Genomic DNA, 13,185 nt, shown 5'->3' on the forward strand with positions numbered 1-13,185 from the left:
CAAACAGCATCCTTCCCTGTGCTGTGCCATCTTCACAACGGTTACTGTGCTTGTCCTCATCGTTGAAGTCACAGTGGCAATCAATCTCCTTGAGAGCTGGTTCTCATCTTTTTCGCGGACGCTTTGTTCTACAACATGTCCAGAGTACGTGAAAGGAAATCTTACTACCCTCGCATTTGTCCAGCCTTCCTGCCGCAGTTCTTCTCTGACAGATTTCTAGCTCTTTGGCAAGTTGGTGGTGTGTTCAATATTATTTACCAACATCAGAATTCAATGCATCAATTATTCTCTTATTTCTTCATTTCCTGATTTCATATCTGAGGTCACTGAAAATTCCATGGCACCTTATTCCTTAAAGTGACATTGTTTGCTTTTGAACCCTTTAAAGAGGTCGTTTGCAGCAGATTTTCTCAGTGCAGGACACGGTTTGATTTCTTGACTGCTCTATCAATGGGCATTGATTGTAGAACCCAGTAAAATGAAACCCTTGACAACTTTAATATTTTCTTTATTTATGGTGATGTATATTGGCCCAGTGGTGGATTCTGGTCTATGTTGTGGTGAAACTGATATTGAAATCCATAGTTTTTATCTTCATCAGCTAATTTTCCAAGTCTGCTTTTAGCAAACAAGGGTGTGTGATCTGCATAGTTGTGTGTGATCACAAGTTGATAATGAGTCTTCTTCCAATGCCGATGCCATTTTCTTATTATAATCTAGCACCTACGATTATTCATTCAACATTCAGATAGATAAATGAAGGATACTACACTGGTGTGCACCATCCTTGATTTTAAACTATGCAAGGTTTCCTTGTTCTGTTAGGATGACTTCATCTTGGTCCATGTACAGGTTCTGTATGAGCACAACTAACCCATTCTTCACAATATAAGCCACAGCTTTTTATGACCCACATGATACCTTTGTCTAGCCAAGGAAACACTAGTTAACATCTTGTTGGTACTCTGCCTTAAGGCAAGATCCACCCTTCTTTACACATCCCTTTTATCTGGATGTTCTCTGTCAGTGTACTGCTTCAAATATTGTTTTATCATCAACAACATGTTACTTGCATGTGATATAATGATATTGTCCTACCTTCTGTTGGGTCACCTTTCTTTAAAATGGACATACATGGGTCTTTTATATTGGTTGGCCAGGTAGCTGTCTTCTAAATTCCTTGGCATGGATGAGTGAGTACCTCCAGTGGTAAATCAGCTAACTGGAACACCTTAGTTCCTTGTCTTCTTACTGACCTTTTGTTTTCTTCATAAATTATGTCTTTGATGTCATCCCACAACTTGACTGTCTTTGTTCATTCATGTTCCATATGTCATATGATTCTTGAAACGGTCCCTATGTCAAGGGGGGAATATACTCAAAGCCATGCTTTGATTCTCAGTACTTGTTTTAATGTTCTTCAACTTCAACTTGCATGTGAGCAACTGATGATATATTCTGCAGTTGGCCCATGACCTAGTTCTGACCAATGACACTGGGCTTCTACATCATCTCTTCCCACAGATGAAGTTGATTTTATTCCTGTGTTTCCCATGTAGTAAGTTATACATGTATCATTGAGGTTATGTCATTGAAAATGTGGTATCTGTTGTGAGTAAGTATTGGCTTCTGCAAAATTGTATCATGTGATCTCTGATCTCATTTCTGTCATGAAGGTCCTATATGAGGTATCCAAAAGTTTTCAGGAAAATTAAGTAATAAGATCATGGGATTTTTCTATGAAAATTTTGAATTCCTCTAGTGTATTCAACTACTGAACTCTTTTTTCTTTTTAGTTTTCATTTTAATAATCAGTAATTATCAATGTATTTTAATTGCGTATTGGTTCAATTCTGAACTTTAGAAGTTTGTAAACATCTCCAATTTCTTCAGAAGGTGTTGTATAGATGATAAATTAAATACTAGTCTAGATGTAGTATAAGAAAACAACAAATAATTCCATTGCCCCTGAGCAGAGCATGTTGTGTTGCAGGGTAGAACTAGGCTCCATGTCGTTTCCAGGACTCTGATCTTTCAAGTTTAGGTCAAGGGACCTTTTGTTTCAGGTGCGTCTGGGTGAGTTCAAACCATCAATATGATGGTTAATAGTTAAGCACTTAATCATTTGATTACTTATCTGCACCACACGGGACCTTCCCAGTTGTAATGTTGTAATAGAAGGGTTACATTCCACCTTTGTTTGCATCTTTGGTTGGACCTTGAATTCTACCTTTGGTTGCCTTATGGTTTGTTATTCTTTTTCTCTCTAATTGCTTATTTCCTTCCAGAGTGGTCTCAGGTGTCTCGTGAAAGTTTGAGTCTCTTGCTAAAAGAAGTGGACTGGAATTGAGTGAATCTATTTATTATAAACTTTATTATTTTTATCATAGGAAATGCGATAGCCATAAACTAAATAAAACCAGTCCATTGCTGTTGAGTCAAATTTTGACTAATAGTCATGTAGTCTTCAATTTCCTTGAGGTTTAATTTGCTATCTGAGTAGTAGTAGCTACATTTTTGTTGCTATATCTAGATTAGCCTAGATATTTCTACTTGTAAAAAAATATGGTTATCCATCAGCCTAGATTTAACATTGATATATCCCAGAACATTTATCATAACACATTTTTTTTCAAAGCACTGCATTCAGTCTTAGCAAGGTGGATTGTGGACAAATGTTAAAAGCTGTTTCTCTCGCTCTATTTTCAAGGTATATACTGACCTTAGTTATTCATGTAATTGCCATCATCTTACATTTGTCCCAATAGCTTAGTCTTGGTGCTTTTGAGAGTGACTGCTAATGGAACACATGATTAGCAAAGATTAATGAGGGACACAGACAATGCAGATACTAATACTGTGCATGGCAGTATTACCACTGTCTGAAGCTCAGGGAAAAAGGGGGGCATTCAAGGTTTCATGGGAAGAACATTTTTTATGCTTGTTAGCAGATACTTTACTTTGTGTTACCTAACATATCAATGTGTACAGCTAGTGCAAATGTGATATGATTATGACACAATATTACCTTTGATCACCAGATAGTTACATAAGCATATAATGAAAATAAACAGGTGCTTTTTATTTACCTGGAAGACGAATGAAAAAGAGGAAAAAGAGGAAACATAAAACAGCTAGAAAACAACTTAATAAACCAAAAAAGAGAGGCAACTGCGGTAAAGTGAGAGAAGCCCCAGCTTAGAATAGAAAGCAGCTCAAAAGCCATGTTCGACCTTTAAATTCTCCGCCACTTAACTCACACAAGGGTCTTGAGACTCAGCTGACTTTTCTGTGAAATAAAATAGGAGAATCACTTTGAAGGGATCTTGTAGGATTTCATGGACTCCTTGATAAAAGAGTGTATCCTTTACATTTTTTATTTTATATTCTCTTGTATGTGACCTAGAAAGTAGCAAGATGATAATTGGAAATCTTAACACTATATGTAAAGATAGGTCTGACCTCAGGGGGCCGGATGACTTTAAGAGTCCGAAGGTTTTGTCTATGGGTCCTGCCAAATCAACATTTTTGGTAAACTCATCGAAACAACTAGCTTAAGTGATATGCACATCTACCATTTTTCTTAAAATCTGGACCCAAATTTCTATTCGTCAATGCGTTCAATATTCAGCAGTTACCTTTAACTGCTGTTACCATAACACAAAGCTGCATCACTTGATATAGAGATCCAGAGCTATCCGATCTGGATATTTTAATAATTTCATATTAAAAAATTACTGAGAACCCAATGAGCCTTTTTACATAGATTATTTCTATCATAAATTACTATATTAAAAATTAAAACTGGGGCACATTTAGTCACATAAGTAAATTCATTACATACAAATAATAATAATAATAATAATAATAATAATAATAATAAGTCTTTCTCCAAACAAGAAAATACTTACTGAGAAGGGGACGATATTTCCTATCATGAGATTAGGGGTGGGGTGGGGTGGGAAGAGTCTGGTTTGAAAGAAGACAGCTAGATTTTCAATGAAACTAAATAGAACACTGTATGTACTTGTGTATAAGTCAAGTTTTTTAGCACATTTTTAATGCAGTTTTTGTGGTAAAATTATGTGCCTTGGCTGATATTCGGGTTGGCTTATACTCGAGTATGTACGGTATGCTGTTTTGATTGAAGTGTATGAAGAAAACGGGAGCTTGCCTAGATACTTTTTTAACATACATTGGACATTTGGACAATATTCATCAATTCAGTTAAATAAATTTTCCTAATGCTGCAATATATTATTATCCAAGATCAAACAATCAAATTTGTTAATGCCATCACTGATGTTGTAAGAAATGCTTTTAGATGCAGGGAAACTCTCAAACTCTCAGCAGGAAACATTCTTCCAGAATCCAACTTTTCTCTTGAAAGCTCACCTTTGCAAACATTGAGGCAGCACTGGCGGTTCAGTGGTTAAGGCCTTGACAGGAAGGTCGGTGGGCTCAACCTTAGTTATTCAATCAGAGACAAACCTTGCCCCCTCCTTCTGCAAAGATTACAGCCTTGATCTCTCTATAGGAAACTCTAGTGGGCCTCTTGGGGTTGCTGTGAGCTGAAATTCACAGAATGGCATAATACCAGCAACACAACCCCCATTTACCTTTTAGGTTTCCTTGAATTGACAGGCTCACTTTTTGTTTTTGTTTTTCTAGTTAATAAGCAGAGCTTATCTATCAGTCACTGCTGAATCTCTCAGAGGACATTTCCATTCCTGAGCCAAGGGCCGAAGCCCTTGTCCTGGGAGCAATTCTTACACTGAGGTATGCAGAGGAAGTGCTTTCTGGCTACTTTCATCACACAGAATATCAAGAACCCGTGTGTTCAGGGTCAAGATTCAATAAAATGAAGAATTTTTATTGCTCCACCAATGAGCGTTTCAAAGAAAAAATGACCTTCTGGTTTGCCGTTCTGGGAATGCGATGGCTGCAATGGCTGCTTACACACTTTGGCATCATGATTTGTAGATGCATGCAAATTTACCCTCTATGGATTTTGCATTAAGTTTTGGATGGTGCAAATAGATTTGAATTTGTTCAGCCGCTGACAGAAAAATGTTGGTAGGCGTTGCCGAGTCAATTCCAACTTGCAGCCGTCCTGTGCACAACAGAAGGAAGTGCTGCCTGATCCTGCACGTCCTCACGGTCATGCCATCTGAGCCCATCGCTGCAGTCACGGTGACAATCCCATGTGTTGAGGGTCTTCCATTTCTTCCCTGCCCCTCTGCTTTACCCAACATCCTGTCCTTTCCTAGGGACTGGTCTTTCCTGATAACACATCCGAAGTACACGAGAACAAGTATTGCCATCTTCATTTCTAAGAAACAATCTGATTGTACTTTAAAAAATATTTGAGAATGATGAGGGCAATGAATGTGCAAACATGCTTGACACAATTGATGGATGTATGGATTGTGATAAGAGCGGTATGAGCCCCCAGTAAAATGATTGGTGGCTCCTCCAACTCATCACAATCCATCCATCCACTGTGTCAAGCACATTTGTACATATGTTGCCATCATCATTTTCAAAATATTTTCTACTTGAGCCCTTGGTATCAGCTCATTTTCTCCCTCCCCTCCCCTCCTCCCTCATGAAGCCTTAATAATTTATAAATTATTATTACTTTTTCATGTCTGACACTGACTGATGCCCTCTTCACCCACTTTTCTGTTGTCCATCCCTCTGGGAGGGGGTTATATGTAGATCATTGTGATCCGCCCCCCCACCCCCACCTTCCCCTTTTCCTCTTGCTATAGCTACTCTCATTACTGGTCCTGAGGGGTTTATCTGTCCTGGATTCCCTGTGTTTCCAGCTTTTATCTGTACCCGTGTACATCCTTGGTCTAGCTGGATTTGTAAGGTACAATTGGGGGGGGGGGGAAGGAAGCATGAAAGAACTAGGAAGGTTGTATGTTTCAATGGTGCTCTACTGCACCCCGACTGGCTCATCTCTTCCTTGTGACCCTTCTCTAAGAGGATGTCCAATTGTCTACAGATGGGATTTGGGTCTCCACTCCACCCCCCACCTCATTCACATTGAAACCCAAATAAAGGTGGAATATGATAGTAGGACAAGAGGAAAGTAAAAGGAAATAGAGGAAAGAACTAGGAGGCAAAGGACATTTATAGAGGTCTAAATACAGGCATGTACATATGTAAGTATATATATATACATATATATATATTATGGTGGGGAAATAGATCTATGTGCATATATTTATAGGTTTAGTATTAAGGTAGCAGATAGACATTGGGCTTCTACTTAAGTACTCCCTCAACACAAGAACACTTTATTCTAATAACCTGGCATTCTGTGATGCTTACCCTACAGACATGATTGCTGAAGACAAATGTGTGCATAAGCAAATGTAGTGAAGAAAGTTGATGGTGCCCAGCTATCAAAAGATACAGCATCTGGGGTCTTAAAAGGCTTGAAGAAAAATAAGCGGTCATCTAGCTGAGAATCAACAAGTCCACGTGGAAGAAGCACACCAGCCTATGTGATCATGAGGTATCGATGGGATCAGGCATCAAAGATTCAGAATTAAAAAAATCATATCTGATCATACTTTTGTTGACCTGCTGCTCGCTAAAATTCCACTTAACTGTGAGTAAGCAGTATAGCCTCATCAGCATATGTATATAAGATAATTGAAAATGCCATCACTGGTGCACCTCAAAGTGGCATCTTGCTTTTTAATACTTTACATTTTTTTCCCATCAGATTTGCTCAATGCCAATTATGTGTGATTTCTTAATGGCTATTTCCATGCACAATGGTTGTGGATCCAAGTGAAATTAAATCCCTGAAAACTTCAACAAGTTTTCAATTTCTCATGATGTTGTCTATTAGTTCTGTAGTAAGAATTTTTATTTTCTTCATGTTGAGGCATAGTCTATACTAAAGGGTATAGCCATATCTTTAACCATAAATTCCTTCAAAGCCTCTTCATATTCAACAAAGAAAACTGTGACAACTGCTTATCATAGGTTGCTAATGAGTGTATCTTAAGCTTTACTTTAGTGGCAGTTAGATAATTTTAAATTACGATTTTACTAAACGTGTTTAAGGGAGAAATGACCAATTAAATCTTTGGCCTAGGTGCATTCCATTCTGAGTTACACTCCATGTCTAGGTTGTATTTATACAATGCTTCTGCTCAACCTGTCCTGGCCGTTTATGAGCCAGAACTCTCTAGATGCATCTCACAAGTACCTCTTAGCTTATGTTAAGAATATTGAAAATGAGGAATCTTATTTTCAAAATATAAAGATAGAGAGATGTGAATTCTATTATTTTCTAAAACCATTTTATTAGGTCATAATCCAGACATCATCCCATTCAATCATTCAGTCATTCATATGAAGAAGTGTACAATTGCTACCACAATCAGTTTCAAAACCTTGTCTTCCTTCTTATGCTCCTTGATATTAGCTCCCAATTACCTCATACCCCCTCCTCTGCTGGGCCCCCAGGAACCCTCAATCTAGTTATTGTCTCTATAGAGTCACCATCTTAGGTTTCCTAGACCAAAAAAACAGAAAAATACGTAACGGAGAGTCAGGACGACCACCAACAATACTGAAATTACAACAGAGATAAATCCCAGTTTTGGGGAAAAAGCAGAAAATATTAAAACGAAGATCTAGCTCAAAATGTGTCAAAAGGATGATAAAGTTTTAACCATTCAACCCAGATTTATCATTTTCATCTACTAAAATTGTCTGTACAGTATTCTTTGTCTGATAACCAGGCTATTCCCATCCCTCAATTATGGCGAGCGGGAAATCACCAGGGGCTTATTCCTGGTGTAAATCCTGCAAATAGATTTTGGGCTCCCACTGTCATCCATAGCCTTAACTCACAAAAAATTTGAGAATTAAATAAACATAGGTATTGATTTAACTTTCCTTTCCTTACTGCTTTTAATATAAAAATAAAATAAACTTGTATGACAACTTTAAAATTAACATACATTTAGATTCTTTGTGATCGCACATTCTACCAATTTTCCTGGGTTATATATTCTAGCTTTTGTCTACATCTGCCTGCTCTTTCAGAGGGTTACCTTTGTCTTCGTTTTCTTCTTTTATTGGACCCCCTTTAGGTAGGCATAATAAAAGTTATTTTTGCTGTATTTAGCTTCTGCGAACTCAAAGCCACTCCATGCACAAGAAAGGGAATGTCAGCATTCCCATGATCGGTTGGGTATCCAATTGTTGGGACTCATAGGATTTTCATTGGCTGATTTTCAAATGTAGATTGCTGGGTATTTTGTCCTAGATCATCGTAAGATGGAAAGCCCGATGAGATCCATTCCAAACAACATACACTATGCAAACCCCCACTCACAGACAAGTAGCTGCACAGGCGATGCAGTAGCTGGGAATGGAGTTTTTCAGTAGTTAAAACAATTTTTTTCAATTCAGCAGTTTATGAGTACATTTTTGCAGTTGTTTCTTTTTACCTTGAGTTGTGCCCACTGGCTACACTCTCACAGGGTTACTAGATTCATGTCATCATGGTCAACTCTACTTTGAGAAAACATCTCCTCCTCAGTCACATTTTGAATACCTCCAACCAATGGGCCCATCCTCCGGTACTATCTATGACGATGTTGTTCTATTCATTAGGCTTTCAGCATCTGACAATGTTTTCATTGTATGCATAAGGTGTTCAGTGGCTACTTCTCCTAAAGTGAACACCCTGTTCCTTCTTCATAGTCTGTTTTTCGTCTGGATGCTTCACTGAAACCTGTTCACTTAGGGCGACCCTGCTGGCATTTGAGATCCCAGTGTTAGAGCTTCCAGCATAACAGCAACACACAACGGTATGGCACTACAGTATGGCACTACAGCATGACACTACAGTATGGCACTACAGTATGGCACTACAGTATTACACAACAGTATGCCACTACAGTATTACACAACAGTATGGAACTACAGTATGGCACTACAGCATGACACTACAGTATGCCACTATAGTATGGCACTACAGTATGCCACTACAGTATGATAAACGGGCAGAGAAGGGGTGAATCTCCTGCATAGAAGGTGGCAGTTCTACCACTGAACCAACAAATGTTCCCTGATACACACACACACACACACACACACACACACACGGTGGCACCCCACCAAGCAAGCAACAAACAAAAACAAAAAACAGATTTTGTGTCAAAGCGATTCCATTCTTGGAAACATTTTTCAAACTCATCTGTTTGGATGGCTGACAGAGCCTCCTCGTTTTTTTCACTTCCTCTATGCTGTTTTCACATCTCTCTTCATTCACGGAAACAAATAGAAGTCATATGGAGTGAGGTCAGGTGAGCAAGGTACATGGAGCATGCTCCCCCCGCCCCCAAACTGGCACACACTGACATGACTGCATGAGCAGGTGTATTGTCATGGTGGCAGATGTATAAGCTGGTGTATCCTTGTGGTGGCAAAAGCAGCCCCCTGTCTGCCACAAATCATGCCTTTTTTGTGACACAGTGTTACTCAATCTTTTCAGAACCTCAAAATAGAAAGCTTGATTAACAGTCTGACCCGGTGGAATGAACTGCACATACACTATCCCCCTCACATCAAAATCTTTGATATCACATGATGAGTTTTTTTCGGGGGGGTCAGGTGACGATCGATTGCTTTCATTGATGTTTGCTTTCAAGGTCATAAGAAAAAAAATTCTGGGTCACTTTGAAGCTGTGTTTTCAAAGCATGGCCTGTTTCCTGTTGATGCTCTTTTCCCCATCAGTCAGAACCCGAGGCACAAATTTGGCAGCGACCCTTCTCATCCCCAAATCTTCCATTAAATTCGCTAAACCCAGCTCCAAGATAGTTCAGATAACCTCCCCATATCTTCGGTGGTCAGCCATTGGTCTTCAATCACAAGTGCACTAATTTTCTTGATATTTTTGACCGTTTGGGAAGTTGATGGACGTCCAGAAAGGAGGTTGTCATTTCACCTTTTTTGAAAGGAGAAAATCACTCGTACACTTGAATTTTCCCCATAGCGCTGACTTTGTGAGCTGTGTTTAATATCACAACAGTTTCTGTGGTATTTTTCCAGCGCAGGAAACAAAATTTCATAGCCACATGCTTTTCTCTTAAATTGTCCATCACACAAAAACCAGATTCAAGCAAAAAATAAAAAATGGCCATCACACAAAAACCAGGTTCAAGCAAAAAATTCACTGTGAGTGACCAGAGAGCGACTCCATTGGGTGCACTAACTCAGAGTGAGTTGCTTGATGTTTGTTTACCTTGAGTGAAAAATATATACTATGAAAGCTCTGCCCAGCAGAGCTTTTTTCTATTTTTTTGCGGGGGGATACCCCTTATTATATATATTTTATATGCTGAATTCTTTCTATCTTTATAGGTCCCCCATCATTTTAAGTAGTAGACTAAAAAAATTTGATATCATACATTGTCTATGTATTCTAAACTTCTTATCCAATGGTTCTTGAATTACCAAGTCCTGTGGGGGAAAAAAATCCAAGACTTTTCATTTGAAAACTCCAAGACATTTCATTTCTTTTGAAAATTTCTCCTGAGATCGCTGAGTGCACCTAAGTGGCTAATATCATCTATTGGGTTGATGTTTGTAAGGATTGACTTGACAGTAACAAGTTTGTGTTCTCTGTCTCTTTTTATAGCTTATGCTTTTACTTGTAATTTTCCTATTTCTGTAGAAAAAAAATACAAGCAGCCAATATTCTTGATCCCAAGTCAGATACTCTAAAGTGCATTGTGACTAATGGCTTGGGATCAAAACCAGAAATTCTTAAAGGGACCAAGTATTGTCTTATTTGGAATCTTTTAAATTTATCTGGACATAAGAAAAAAGTTTGAATATTCGGCTGTTTCCGTACTTCATGTTTATTTTATTTCCTAAACCAAGCTTAAGAATATCAAGAGCAAAAACCGCCTTGATGTGGTAAAGCTGGTCTCTCAAATTTGAACTCTAAGCTACTGTGCCATTCAGTCTTCTTGATCATAACAATCTTCATTAATGGGGTCTTATGGTAGGAGGACTGGTGACATAGTGGTTATGAGTTAGGCTTTGAGTTGCATGTTTGGCTGTTTAAAATTTATACCATCAGCTCCACGGGAGAAAGACTGAGCTTTCCACTCCTGCAAACAGTTACAGTCTCAGAAACCCACAGGGGGCTGCTATGAGTCAGCATTAACTTGATGGCAATAAGAAATTATGATATTTGAACTCTTCTTATAGCCAACCTGCCTCACTACAAGATGATAAATATGCATTATGTCCCCCTTTCTGTATCCTTGATCAAGATTATATAGACAAAATCCTCAGGGGAAATAAACCCAAGAAGTAATAAAATCTGTAATACATAAAAGAAAGAATAAAAACCAGGGTTATACATTTAATAAATATGCCAAAATAACTTTTCTTACATATAAATATATATATACACACACACACACACACACACACACACACACACACCACGAGGACACTTGCCAGCTGTCCTTTATTCATTAAAGAAAGTTCCCTGTATATAAATATACATGGGCATATGTTTCTTCAAGCTTTCCTCACAAAAGGTTATACAATATCAATAATAGCTCATAAAATTTCTTGAAAATCTCATCTGGAACTGTGCTTCTCGATAATTATTGACATATTCTCTAATATAGCTGAAAGTGCTTATGTCTTCATTCTTTGAGTGTGGAATTGATTTTTTTGAAATAAGAAAAGTTATTTTGAGTTAAAGCAATGGATTGAGCTCATATAATTTTATTTTTTGGTTTGAAATAATATATTCAGGCTTAGAGCTTGAGATGGCTTTCTAAAATTTTCACTTACAAATTTTCTGAAGTCACTTTCAAGTTTGACCCTATAAACGCTTTGTGGAATAGTAGTAATTTCTAGAAATGTAGAATCTTATGCTGCCCTCAGCATTTTCAAAGCATTCTCTTCCCACGTGAGCCCCTGATAGCAGTTCCCCCTTTCTTCCCTCTCCGTCCCCCACCAGCCCTCCCTCACAAACCCTTGATAAGTTATAGATTATTATTTTCATATCTTACCTCATCCTCTGTCACTCCTCACCCACTTTTCCACTGTTCGTTCCCTTGAGAGGGGGTTATAGGTTGATCCTTGTGATCGATTCCCCCTTTCTCCCTCTACCCTCCTGTAATCCTCCTGGATCGCTACTCTCATTGTTGGTCCTGGGGCAGTGGGTGGGGGTTATCTATCCTGGATTTCCTGTGATGCGGGCTCTTGTCTGTAGCAGCGTGCATTTTCTGGTCCAATCTGATTTGTAAGGTAGAACTGAGGTCATGATAGTGGGGGGAAGGAAGCATCAAAGAACTAGAGGAAAGTTGTGCATTTCATTGGTGCTATCCTGCACCCTAACTAGCTCATTGCTTCCCTGTGACCCCTTTGTAGGAGGATGTCCAATTGTCTACAGATGGGCATTGGGTCTGTACTCCATGCTCCCTGTCCCCAACCATTCCCTTGAGTATGATTTTGTTCTGGATCTTAGATGCATGGTACCTGATCCCATTGACACCTTGTGATCACACAGGCTGGTGTGCTTCTTCCATGTGGGCTTTGTTGCATCTGAGCTAGATGGCTGCTTGCTTATCTTTAAGCTTTTAAGACCCCAGACACTATTTCTTTCGATAGCTGGACAGCATCAGCTTTCTTCACCACATTTGCTTATGCACCCATTTTGTGTTCAGCAATTGTGTTGGGAAGGTGAGCATCACAGAATGCTGGATTGTTAGAACAAAGTTTTCTTGTGTTGAGGGAGTACTTAAGTCAAGGTTCAATGTTTATCTGCAACCTTAATTCTTAATGTACAGATATGAGTACATAGTTCTATTTCCCTCTCATGTTATATATATATCTATATATATCTCTATATATCTCTATATATATATCTATATATATATGCCTGTAGTTAGACCTCTATAAATGTCCTTTGCCTCTCCTCTTTCTTGGTTCTTTCCTCTATTTCCTTTTACTTTCCTCTTGTCCGTAATTTTCAGCCTCATTCAGGTTTAGTAATTCTACTCCTCGCTGCTACATTGCCCTTGATTAAGCCCCACTAGGCATTCTATGCCCTTCTCTCCATTGATTTTAGTTCACTTGTTGTTCCCTTGTCCTTGGGTTGGTGAAGGACTACT

Source organism: Echinops telfairi, unplaced genomic scaffold (assembly GCF_000313985.2).
Source record: "Echinops telfairi isolate 266 unplaced genomic scaffold, ASM31398v2 ScPeMD7_3533;HRSCAF=4204_0, whole genome shotgun sequence".
In the NCBI taxonomy this organism is placed as follows: Eukaryota; Metazoa; Chordata; class Mammalia; order Afrosoricida; family Tenrecidae; genus Echinops; species Echinops telfairi.